The 12,584-nt window shown below is 41.3% G+C and overlaps 1 protein-coding gene across 15 annotated transcripts in view; it reads right to left on the bottom strand.

The window, feature by feature from the left end:
* Nucleotides 1-12,584, bottom strand: part of DCAF8 (DDB1 and CUL4 associated factor 8) — a 47,632-nt gene that overhangs the window by 33,515 nt on the left and 1,533 nt on the right. For 2 of the 15 annotated variants that reach the window (XM_023214229.2, XM_023214228.2), the window contains exon 3: nt 7,478-7,567. The exons of the other annotated variants lie outside the window; for them this stretch is intronic. The gene's annotated coding sequence lies outside the window, so the exon portion shown is untranslated. The remainder of the gene's footprint in view (nt 1-7,477; nt 7,568-12,584) is intronic. 15 annotated transcript variants of the gene reach the window in all.

Genomic DNA, 12,584 nt, shown 5'->3' on the forward strand with positions numbered 1-12,584 from the left:
AAATAAATAAATAAATAAATAAATAAATAAATAAATAAATAAATAAAATAAGAATGAAAATATATGTCCACAAAATTAAAAATATCCTGTAGGTGAATGTTCTAATAGTTTTACTTAAATTCATCAAAAAACTGGAAACAAATGTTCTTCAGCTGGGTCATGGATGAACAAATTGTGGTAGGTCCACACAATGGGATACTACTGAGCAATAAAAAGGAATGAACTACTTACTGATACAAGCAACAACATGGATAGATCTCAAGTATGTTATGGTAAGTGCAATAATTCAGACTCAAACAGCTATACAATATATGATTCCACTTATAGTACCTCTGGAAAAGATAAAACTATAGGAATAGAGAGATCAGGGACTGCTAGGGCTTGCGGGTAGGGGAATGAAACTGACTGCAAAAGGGCATGAGAAAATTTTTTGGAATGATGGAAATGTTCTATGCCCCAATCATGTTGGTGTTACATAACTATGCCTTTGTCAGAATTAAAAGAATAGGCCAACTTAAAAAAGGATAAATTTTACTGTATATAAATTATACTTTAATAAACGTGGATTAAAAAGAGAGAATGCAGTCTGGCGCGGTGGGTCACGCCTGTAATCTCAGAACTTTGGGAGGCCAAGGGGGGGCGGATCACCTGAGGTCAGGAGTTCGAGACCAGCCTGACCAACACAGAGAAACCCCTTCTCTACTAAAAGTACAAAAAAATTAGCCGGGCATGGTAGCGCATGCCTGTAATCCCAGCTACTCAGGAGGCTGAGGCAGGAGAATTGCTTGAACCCGGAAGGTGGAGGTTGCGGTGAGCCGAGATCGTGCCACTGCACTCCAGCCTGGGCAACAAGACAGAAACTCTGTCTCAAAAAAAAGAGAGAGGGCCGGGCGCGGTGGCTCAAGCCTGTAATCCCAGCACTTTGGGAGGCCAAGACGGGCGGATCATGAGGTCAGGAGATCAAGACCATCCTGGCTAACACAGTGAAACCCCGTCTCTACTAAAAAATACAAAAAACTAGCCGGGCGAGGTGGCAGGCGCCTGTAGTCCCAGCTACTCGGGAGGCTGAGGCAGGAGAATGGCGTAAACCCGGGAGGCAGAGCTTGCAGTGAGCTGAGGTCCGGCCACTGCACTCCAGCCTGGGCGAGAGAGTGAGACTCCGTCTCAAAAAAAAAAAAAAAAAAAGAGAGAGGATGAGAGAAGAGTGATGGGGGAAAAATAATACAAATTGTTAAATGACATAATACCATTAAAAACACTAAATTCTCAAGGCTGTGATTAATAGAAGTTGACTAAAACGGTCAATATGTCACAGCAAATGAGAGCATAATGTCCAGACCTCTCACTTGAAAACGAAAGTGCTGAAACGATTTTTGCTGCAACCAAGACTGCCTATGTGATTTCTCAGCGACCACATTAATGGCAAGATGAATCCTAAATACATAAAAAGTCTACAACCCTATTGTCTTGGTGATAACTAAGAAGAGCAGAAATTTAAGTAGCTCAAAGTTGTTCTTGTGGTTGTACTATTAATTTGTATGTTTATGCTCTTTATTTTTTTTTAATTTCTCTGAAGTTCATTTTAAATCCTTTGGTGTCTAGGGTCTATGAACACTGGTCTGACAACTACCTTACCTTGAGCCCTATCAAACACCAACATCTAAATATTATTATTGTCCTTGATCCCTTTACTAAGACCTGAACTCAGTCTGTCAAATCTCATGGTTTATATAATCCCAGCATTCTCTCAAACCAGTGCCTGTCTCATTCTGCTACTCAAGTACCCAACCCTCCTACATAAACATCCATATTTAAATGAGACAAGGTTTTAGAATTTCCTCTGAAACTAGAAGGTGATGAGAAAATACTTCAATTATTATTAAGACAGAGAGCCACACAGTCCCAAGTTTCTCTCAGGAGGACAGATGTCCCTTACCACTCATAAATGAACAGCTGTTCAGGGTTGATCTCCATCCAAAGTACAAATGTGCTTTTCTAGGTCCCACAGTCCATCTGGTATCAACTAGTTCTACTTTCTCCACCTCCAATTTTTGTTTCCAAGATGAAATGGCTCATTTTAACTTCATTTTACTTTTCTTAATATTTCTCCTTCACAAGAAACACTTACTTCTCCAAGCCTACTTTCCTAACTTAGAATAGTGGTTTTGCAGATTTTTTTTTTTTTTTTTTAAGACAGGGTCTCACTGTTGTCCAGGCTGGAATGCAGTAACGGGATCTCAGCTCACTGAAGCCGCGACCTCCCAGGCTCAAGTGATGCTCCCACCTCAGCCCCTTCAGTAGCTGGGACTACAAATGCACACCGCCATGCTCAGCTAAATTTTTTGTATTTTTTTGTAGAGATGGTGGTGGGGGACATGTTGCCCAGGCTGGTCTCGAATTTCTGGACTCAAGTGATCCACCTTCCTTGGCCTCCCAAAAAGCTGAGATTACAGGCATGAGCCACCCCACCTGGCCAGACAGTGTTTATCAATCAGAGAACCTCAGGCACTGAAACTCAAAGGATGACCCCAAAGAGGCTGAAACTCATTATATAAAGCATGTTTATTATAGGCAGGACTTTAGTTCTGGGCTATTTTCTAATAAGTACTTGGAGGGGTTGAACATACAACTGTCTCCTCTGGTAGGCTGGACAGATGAGCAGAAAGAAACTGAATGTTTCTGGAACAGGAAAATTAATCTCTATTCCTACTGTGCTGAAGATTTGACAGTACAAACAACCCAACTGCAGAGAGGCTCTAGCACGTACACTCTAGCTGGGAGTCTAGGCTACTCATTTTTATCCAAATTGCAAGCCTCTGGCACCACCCAGTGGCCTATCTGTAAGCAAACATGCTGTTACACAATAGCATTGGTACCAGGCAATACAGAAGCTACAAATATAAACAAGGCAGTCACAATCCCTTTTGTAGCCAATTAATCAATTAGGGAAAATGAGTATATAATCATGATATAAGAGATATAAGTATCAGTATCTTTTTTAAAAAAGATAAATAGAATGCTGTTGTGGTTGAACAGAGGAAAAGATTATATTTAGTTTCGGAGAGAAAGGAAATGCTTCTATGGAAAATTAGGTTTTAAGATGGGCCTTAAAAGACAGGCAGGATTTCAATGGGTACAGTTGAGAAAGACATTCCACAGGACCAGAGCGAGAAAAGACATGGAGCTTAAAAACCTGACATGGTCAAGAAACATATACGGGTAGTCTAGTTTGGCTAGCCGGTAAGGTATAGTTGGTAAGTTAAGAGGTATAATAAAAGCTTTGTTGTTGGGGGGGGTGGTGTCAGGCATCAGGGAAATTATTTTGTCAAAGATAATAAGATGGACTAAAACGAAGGAAAACGAAAGAGAAACAAGTTTAAAAGCTATTATAGTTGCCAAGATAAGAACGAGGGGCTGTCTTGAGTGGACTGCAAAGGGAATTAAAAAGGGATCAACATGAGAATGGTTGTAAAGGGAGGTAATGTTTAGCTCAATAAGCAGTTACAAAGCTGAGTCAAAAAAGACAAGTTCTTAGTCTGGTGCCCAGAGGATATCAAGTGACACAAATGAGATGCTGGTAGGTGGGATAAGAGATTATTCTGAATATATTTAAAATCCAAGCTGACATGTTAGGAAAGTAGTGACAAACAAATTTAAGTCTGGAACTTAAATAAAGTAGGGCCAGAGATACCGACTTGTGAGTTATCTGTACAGAGAAACTTCAAAATCAAACACCTTATAAATCATACCTCAAACAATGAGGCACCTAAGAAGGCTCTGGGAGAGGAAGTTCAAGGGAAGAATCTTCAGGAATACCTACTCTTAGAGAAGAGAAAGGAGAGCACAGAGAAAAATTGAGAAGAACGAATGATAAAAATTAAATCTCTGGAAGTCAAGAGTAAAAAGGTTTCAAGGTGGCCGGGCGCTGTGGCTCATGCCTGTAATCCCAGCACTTTGGGAGGCCGAGTCGGGCGGATCACGAGGTCAGGAAGTCAAGACCATCCTGGCTAATATGGTGAAATCCCATCTCTATTAAAAATACAAAAAATTAGCCAGGTGCTGTGGCGGGTGCCTGTAGTCCCAGCTACTTGGGAGGCTGAGGCAGAAAAATGGCATGAACCTGGGAGGCGGAGCTTGCAATGAGCTGAGATCCCACCACTGCACTCCAGCCTGGGTGACAGAGCGAGATTCTATCTCAAAAAAAAAAAAAAAAAAAAAAAAAGGTTTCAACGTGAGGATAGGCTGGGCGCAGTGGCTCATGCCTGTAATCCCAGCACTTGGGAGGCCAAGGCTGGAGGATCGCTTGAGCCCAGGAGTTTGAGACCAACCTGGGCAACATTGGGAGACCCTGTCTCTACAAAAAATTTAAAAATTAGGCCAGGCACAGTGGCTGACGCCTAAGTGATGCTGGTAATCCCAGCACTTTGGGAGGCTGAGGCGGGCGGATCACCTGAGGTCAGGAGTTTGAGACAAGTCTGGCCAAAATGGTGAAACCCTGTCTCTATTAAAAATACAAAAATTAGCCACACGTGGTGCCACACGCCTGCGATCCCAGCTACTCGGGAGACTGAGGCAGGAGAATCACTTGAATCTGGGAGGCGAAGGTTGCAGTGAGCTGAGATCGCACCATTGCACTCCAGCCTGGGCGACACAGTGAGACTCTGTCTCAAAACTAAACAAATAAAATAAAATAAAAAAATAAAAAGCAGGGTGTGGCAGTATACACCTGTAGTCCCAGGTACTTGGGAGGCTGAAGTGGGAGGATCACTTGAGCCCCAGAGGTCAAGATGGCAGTGAGCCGTGATGGGGTCACTGCACTCCAGCCTCGGTGACAGAGCAAGACCCTGTCTCAGAAAAACAAAACCTAGAAGGTAAGGAGGACAGTCCAAGCTTCCAAAAAATACAGAAAACAGTATACTGTTAAAAGGCTGTAAGAGTCAGAACAGCTTTTCCCCTGGAATTATCTCAGAGATTGAATGGAATGCTGATGTTCTCTCTAGTAAAGAATCATAAAACACTAGGATTCGGCTGTCTCTTAGGTCTATAAAAATTATTTCCTGGGCTGGGTGCAGTGGCTCATGCCTGTAATCCCAACACTTTGGGAGGCCGAGGTGGGTGGATCATGAGGTCAGGAGTTTGAGACCAGCCTGGCCAACATGGTGAAATCCCGTCTCTACTAAAAATACAAAAATCAGCTGGGTGTGGTAGAGCATGCCTGTAATCCCAGCTACTAGGGAGACTGAGGCAGGAGAATCGCATAAACTGGAAGGTGGAGGTTGCAGGGAGCCAAGATTGTGCCACTGCACTCCAGCCTGGGCCAAAGAATGAAACTCTGTCTCCAAAAAAAAAAAAAAACAAAATTGTTTCCTTAAAAAACTCATTAGCTTACCAATATAGCATAACTATGTCTAAACAATGAAAAAATGATTTTATTCCTACTGTCATTTGAATACTTTATATACATATATTTATATGAAATATTTAATTCTACCTTTCAGTTCATTTGCTTCATCATTTGGCTTTGGCCTAGTTTTTTTTTTTTTTTTTTTTTTTTTGGCCAGGCACTGTGGCTCATGCCTGTAAACTCCACACTTTAGGAGGCTGGACCGGGCGGATCATGAGGTCAACAGATCAAGACCATCTTGGCCAACATGGTGAAACCCCGTCTCTACTAAAAATACAAAAATTAGCTGGGCATGGTGGCATGCACCTGTAGTCTTAGCTACTCAGAGGCTGAGGCAGGAGGATTGCTTGAACCCAAGAGGAGAAGGCTGCAGTGAGCCACCACAGGCTGGTGACAAAGCAAGATGCCATCTAAAAAAAAAAAAGTCCTGTTTTTAAAGACAGCATGTGTTATGAAAGAAAGAAAAGGGCTTTGGTGTCCAACAGACCTGGGTTTGAATTCTACCGCTACCATCTGTTTTTGAGTTTTTCTTTTGTAAAATGGGATAATATCACCACCCTGCAGGAATTTAGAGGATTAAAGACAACATATGCTAACAGCCTGTTTGTACATAGTAGGCATTTATATTATTTTTCTAGTTTCCCATCTCTATACTAGACTACATTTCCTAGAAGCCTAGACTTCTTTACCACTCAGCAATGATTCTCCAAACATCGTATACAATATAGGACGCAGTTCCAAGTCTATGAAATCTGCTTACCCATTCTCTCTGGCGTTTTAAAGAATTCAGAGAGCTCCGTTAATATCTTCTTTCAAGTATTCATGTTCTACAAACTACAGTAAGGCAGTCTACCCAGGAACCCACAATATAAGCCTCCCGAAGGTTTTCTCCCTCTTGTAATTAAAAAAATTTTTTTTTACTATTATTATTGTAGAGACGGAGTCTCACTATCTTGCCGAGTGGTCTCAAACTCCTGAGCTCAAGTAATCCTCCTACCTTGGCCTCCCAAAGTGCTGGGATTATAGGCATGAACCACCACACCTGGCCTCTTCTCCCTCTTGAAGGTTCTGAGGATACCCAAGATGGAGGACTGCAAAGCAATCACCATGGATAATGATGAGGATTCAAACTATGAATAAGGAACTTTGTTCCTTCTTTGAATTAATGCCTTCTCTCCCTACTGGTAACATCAAATGCCCAGTGTTTATAGTTTACTGGCTTTAATTCTTTTTTTTTTTTTTTTTTTTGAGACAGGGTCTCACTCTGTCACCCAGGCTGGAGTACAGTGTTGTGATCTTGGCTCACTGCAACCTCTGCCTTCCTGGTTCAAGCACTTCTCCTGCCTCAGCCTCCCAAGTAGCTGGGACTACAGGCGCATGCCACTGCAGCTGACTAATTGTTGTATTTTTAGTAGAGATGGAGTTTTGCTATGTTGGCCAGGTTGGTCTCAAACTCCTGACCTCAGGTGATCCGCCCGCCTCAGCCTCCCAAAATGCTGGGATTACAAGCATAAGCCACCGTGCGTGGCCTCTGGTTTTAATTCTAATAACAGTACTTCAGACTATGTCAGGAACGCACTCTAACCCTTAAGTGTTAATTTCCAGCAGCAGAACTAAGAAACTTTTTTTTTTTTTTTAAGAGACAAGGTCTTGCTATGTTGCCCAGGCTGGCCTGAAACTCCTCGGCTCAAGCAGTCCTCCCAACTCAGCCTCCTGAGTAGTCGGGATTACAAGTACACGCCACTGCACCTGGCTAAGAGACCTTTCTATAAAAACATCCAAGCGCGTTTATCTCAATTTAACTAATTCTTAGGGAAATCTACTTTTCATTTTGTTTCCATCTCGATTTACATTTACATCAGAAGTCTGTTGCCATTAACAGTTTTTGCCATTTATATTTCAAATTTTTTTAAATTGCTGAAGAGGATTTAAGATGAAAAAATGATGCTCCAAAGGTACAACTTACAATAAAACAGTAAAGAGAGGCTTAAAACATCAAGAAGTGCCTTCCTACAGGTTAGGTTAGAAGAAAGGGTCTAATGTTGGATCCTAAGTAAGGTTACCAAAACATACCTGGTAATGTGCCAATGACTAAAGTACACCAGAGGAATACAGTCACTTGGCTACCATTAGAGGTAAACTCTATAGTAGCTTTCCAGATGGCTAAGAAAAAACCAGGAAGAAAAAAAAAAATGGCATGTGAGGCAAATATGTATGCTTAACTTTAGAACTTGGCCAGACTTCCTTAAACAGTATCTTCAGAGGATAAATAGCAAATATCTAATCTCAGATACAATGATGAAAATTTTTGCAATGACCCAATCTACTAGACATACTATTATTACATTTCATTAATAAGATGCCACCTTTGTCATATTAATTACTCCCCAGCAACCTCAAGGCAGCCTCCGTTCATTAATTTATCTGTATCATAACACATTTCTGGGGTTAGGTGGTACTTGAGAAATCTGGCTTCTGGCCCAGGAACTATGTCCTGTAGAGGTAGAGATTAAAAAAAAAAAAAAAACTGGTACAAAGAAGTGACTAATTCATAAAATTCATCACTCACCAATTTCTGAAAAGCTTTCAAAGACTTTCTACTCACTCCAAGAGCAGAATGACTAAATCAATAAAGAGCAAGTAGCCTCCTTTTCTGACTGATTTTAACAGCAATGACGTTTCTTGGGTACATTGGTGAAAATAAAAGATGAAGTTTTTGATATTACTATAAAGCTAAGCTAAAACTCAATGGCTTTTGGCTCTAAAATGAAAATATATAAAGTCACCACTCCATGCCTATTGCTGATTCAATTAATTCAGTTGCCTGCGTTCCAAACAGGTGAGGGTAAACAGCAGATTATCTTAGCTCACTGATAATCTGCTTTAAAAAATAAATAAATAAATAAATAAATAAATAAATAAATAAATAAATAAATAAAAAGGCTAATTCAATCTCAGAGACTTAAAAACTAACTCTAACATCAATGTAATGCAATACAAAGTCCTGTTTGGATACCGTTATTTCTCTTTTATAATCTGGATATTTCCTAGACATGTTTAGAATAAACTTTTCTACAGCAGAAATAATGGAGTAATGAATCTATCTACTGAAAGCATTTTAATAGTCACTTTATGATTCTAAAAGTCTATAACTCACCTGATAGAATACAAGACTTAGAGGATGAAACTCAAGATCCCAGTCTTTCACAACAGGGTGCACTTCTATACAATGTTTCCTACTAGAATCTGTTTGTTTTTAAAACATCAGTATTGTTTTAAACTGGCAACAAAGAGACTGCTTTCTTTCAGCTCTCTGTAGACAAGCTTCCGTCTTAGGTTGGTCCTACTCAACACTAAGGACCATGGCACTGGGACTGATTCTTTTTTTTTTTTTGAGACCAGGTCTCACTCTGTTGCCCATACTAAAGTGCAGTGGCGCAATCTCAGCTCACCGCAGCCTCTACTCCTGGACTCGATCTTCCCACCTCAGCCTCCCAAGGAGATGGGAGTGCAAGTACTTGCCCCATGCTTGGCTATCTTTTTAACTTTTTGTAGAGACGAGGTCTCAACATTGCCTAGCCTGGACTTGAACAACTACGCTCAAGTGATCCTCCCACCTTGGCCTCCCAAAAGTGCTGGGATTACAGCCATGAGCCAACCGCACTTGGCCTGGCAGATTCTTATACATTTAATTGACTGCACTTAGCAGGACGCAGTGGCTCATGCCTGTAATCCTGTTCTGGGAGGCTGAGGCAGGAGGACTGCTTGAGCCCAGGAGTTCGAGATCAGCCTGGGCAATATGGTGAAACCTCATCTTTATAAAAAATACAACAATTAGCCAGATATGGTGGCGTGCACCTGTAGTCCCAGCTACTCCAGAGGCGAGATGGGAAGATCACCTAAACTCAGGAGGTCGAGGTTGCAGTGAGCCAGCCATGATGGTGCCACTGCACTCCACCCTAGGTGACAGAGTGAGAACCTGTTTCAAAAATAAATAGACTGCACTTTAAGAGGTTGGTGGTGAGAACTAAAAAGGTCACAAGCATTCTTAGCCTTCCACTCCAACCATCCTAGGAAATACTACCTAATAAGATGTCATAATTCTTAAGCAAACACCTAAAACCCTGGAAATATAAAAATATCTTCAAGCTGGGTGCTGTGGCTATGCCTGTAATCCCAGCACTTTGGGAGGCCAAGATGGGAGCATCACTTGAGACGAGCTGGGCAAGTAAGACTTCATCTCTAAAAAAAAAAAAAAAAAAAATTAGCTAGGTATGGGGATATGCCTGTGGTCCCAGCTACTCAGTTGAGGTGGGAAGATCACTTGAGCCCAGGAGTTTGAGACCAGCCTGGGCAACAAAGTGAGATCCTATCTCTACAAAAACCAAAAATAAAAAAAAACTTTAGAAGACAAAAAGTTTACAGTGTGGCCCACAGACTACAAATACTGATTTACTGTACATAGATGTTACCTGGGGATTCTTACCCAGCACATAAGGAAATAGAGTCCAAGTTACCCCTTTCAAAGTATTTTCTTTTCTCCTCCCACCCTTTCCTTCACCCGACATGGATCTTCAGAGTTCATAAAAACACAAATGATACAAATGCAATCTCAATCCATCTCACCACCACCCTGGAGAGTCCTTACCTTACAATGCAGAATTCAGACCCTGGATGATGGCAGTTAAAAGTTCATCAAATCTAAAATGATCACTGGTCTGAATGACACAGCTGCTTTCATTGCGATATTATCAGTACTTAATTTTCATGTGCCCTTGCCAAAAAGATGTGAAAGAAAAGCCAACAAAGGGTTTAAAACTCTTCATTTGTGCTGTCATATTATTAAGATGGTCCAGCTGTGGAGCTGAAAAAAGAACTGTGGGCCGGGCGCGGTGGCTCAAGCCTGTAATCCCAGCACTTTGGGAGGCCGAGACGGGCGGATCACGAGGTCAGGAGATCGAGACCATCCTGGCTAACACGGTGAAACCCTGTCTCTACTAAAAATACAAAAAAAAAAAACTAGCCGGGCGAGGTGGCGGGCGCCTGTAGTCCCAGCTACTCTGGAGGCTGAGGCAGGAGAATGGTGTAAACCCGGGAGGCGGAGCTTGCAGTGAGCTGAGATCTGGCCACTGCACTCCAGCCCGGGTGACAGAGCAAGACTCCGTCTCAAAAAAAAAAAAAGAAAAAAGAACTGTTTGGCCGGGCACGGTGGCTAACATCTGTAAACCCAGCACTTTGGGAGGCCAAGGCAGGCGGATCACGAGGTCAGGAGATTGAGACCATCCTGGCCAACATGGTGAAACCCCTCCTCTACTAAAAATACAAAAATTAGCTGGTCAAGGTGGCGCGTGCCTGTAATCCCAGTCACTCGGGAGGTTGAGGCAGGAGAATCACTTGAACCAGGGAGTCAGAGGCTGCAATGAGCTGAGATCGCGCCACAGCATCCCAGTCTGGCAACAGAGCGAGACTCCCTCTCAAAAACAAACAAACAAAAAACAAACAAAAAAAACCCTCTTCATTCCTAACTCCCTAGCCCTGATTCACTTTAAAAAGAAATGAAAACCTTTTCCTCATACAGTTCTTTGATAATTTGTTGATGAGGATCACTGTACAGCCCAACAACAAGGAAAAAATGTATTCCCTTCATGGCAAAAAAGGAAAGTATAAAGGGTAGTTGCAGGAGAAGTAAACAACATTGTAGCAGAAAGGGAAAGAATTGCAACACTGCCAACTCTGATCAGGTGTGCTAACAGAGAGACCAAGAAGAAGGAACCAATGAACAAAAAAATTTACTGATGTTTAAGAATACATTTTTAAATATACATACACCAATATCTAATATTCTGTCCTCTGGTTATGAACCCCCAACAGGGGGTTCACGTTCAGAAGACAGTTCTAGGTGGGCATTTACAAAGGACACGTCTAAGTTAATCAATTAAAAATCTGTTGGGAAAATTAACCAGAAAAATGTGTTTTAAGGCAAAATGTAAAAGAAGCATAAATTAATGTATAACTTATTCAAAGTTATATCAACGATGTGCAGAAAAAAACAAAACATTTTTTGAGTGTGTACCACGTGCTCTTAGATTACTAAGAGCTTTAAATAGATTCCCTATAATACTAACAATGACCCTGGGAGGTAAGCGGTATTATCACACTTTTAGAGTTGTGGAAATTAAGAGTCAGAGAAGTTTAAGTAACTTGCTCAAGGTCACATGGCTAAGAAAAATTAGTCTAATAGTTAAACCTTAAAATTAAATTAAAAGTCTGTCCAATCTCTAAAGACTGTCCTTTTCTCTTTATATGTTACTGATACACATACACACCATCACTAATCATTTTATTCCAGTACATAATTAGCGTTTTCTAATTCAGTCATCAAATGGAATAAAACTCACCAGCGTCACTCAATCTTTTCCCACTACAAATCATAAAGATACTAGGAATCAGCCAGGCGTACCTTCCAGTCACTTGGCTTTTCTGTCACATGCCATGAGCCTCTAGTCTCTGCTACCAGAAACCTGAAAGCTTCAGGAAAACTGCATTTATAAGTATGTTCTGACTCCCTTTTTGGCACCAACCCATGCTGCTGAATGCCCAGGATGTTTCTTCTGCTAACCAAGAATTCTTCAGACCAGCTACAAAAGAATGAGCAGCCACTATTTATTTATTTATTTTTTTACAAAAAAGTTCCCACTATATCCTAAAAAGTCGGAATTCTGAAATAGACTGGACTCAGACACCAGCTAAAGGCAGCATCACTCATCACTCCCTAGCTTTTAGTTACAAGCAGCTAAATATTCTCCTCTAAATACCAAGGGATGACAACTCAAAGCTGTGAGAGGGGAAGAGACCTGATTTGACAACAGGCTGAACAGAACGCAGGCAAACTAAGTTCCAGTTTTTAACAACGTAAGAAATATGATCGACACACGGACAAAACACAATGAAAATGAATAAAGAAGAAAAGAAGACATGGGGTAGGGGGCACGCACTCACTCCTAGGCATAAGTCATTTGAAGACATACAGCAATAATGTAGGACGGAAAGACAAGAAGCCCACAGACAATTAAACTTGTAAAAGTAATTCAACCAGAGCTGGAACAAAGCCAAGAACAACACCCAAACTCTGGGAAACTGGTAGGAATTTTATGACTGTAGTGGTCAGCAGTTGAGCATC

Source organism: Piliocolobus tephrosceles, chromosome 1 (genome assembly GCF_002776525.5).
Source record: "Piliocolobus tephrosceles isolate RC106 chromosome 1, ASM277652v3, whole genome shotgun sequence".
In the NCBI taxonomy this organism is placed as follows: domain Eukaryota; kingdom Metazoa; phylum Chordata; class Mammalia; order Primates; family Cercopithecidae; genus Piliocolobus; species Piliocolobus tephrosceles.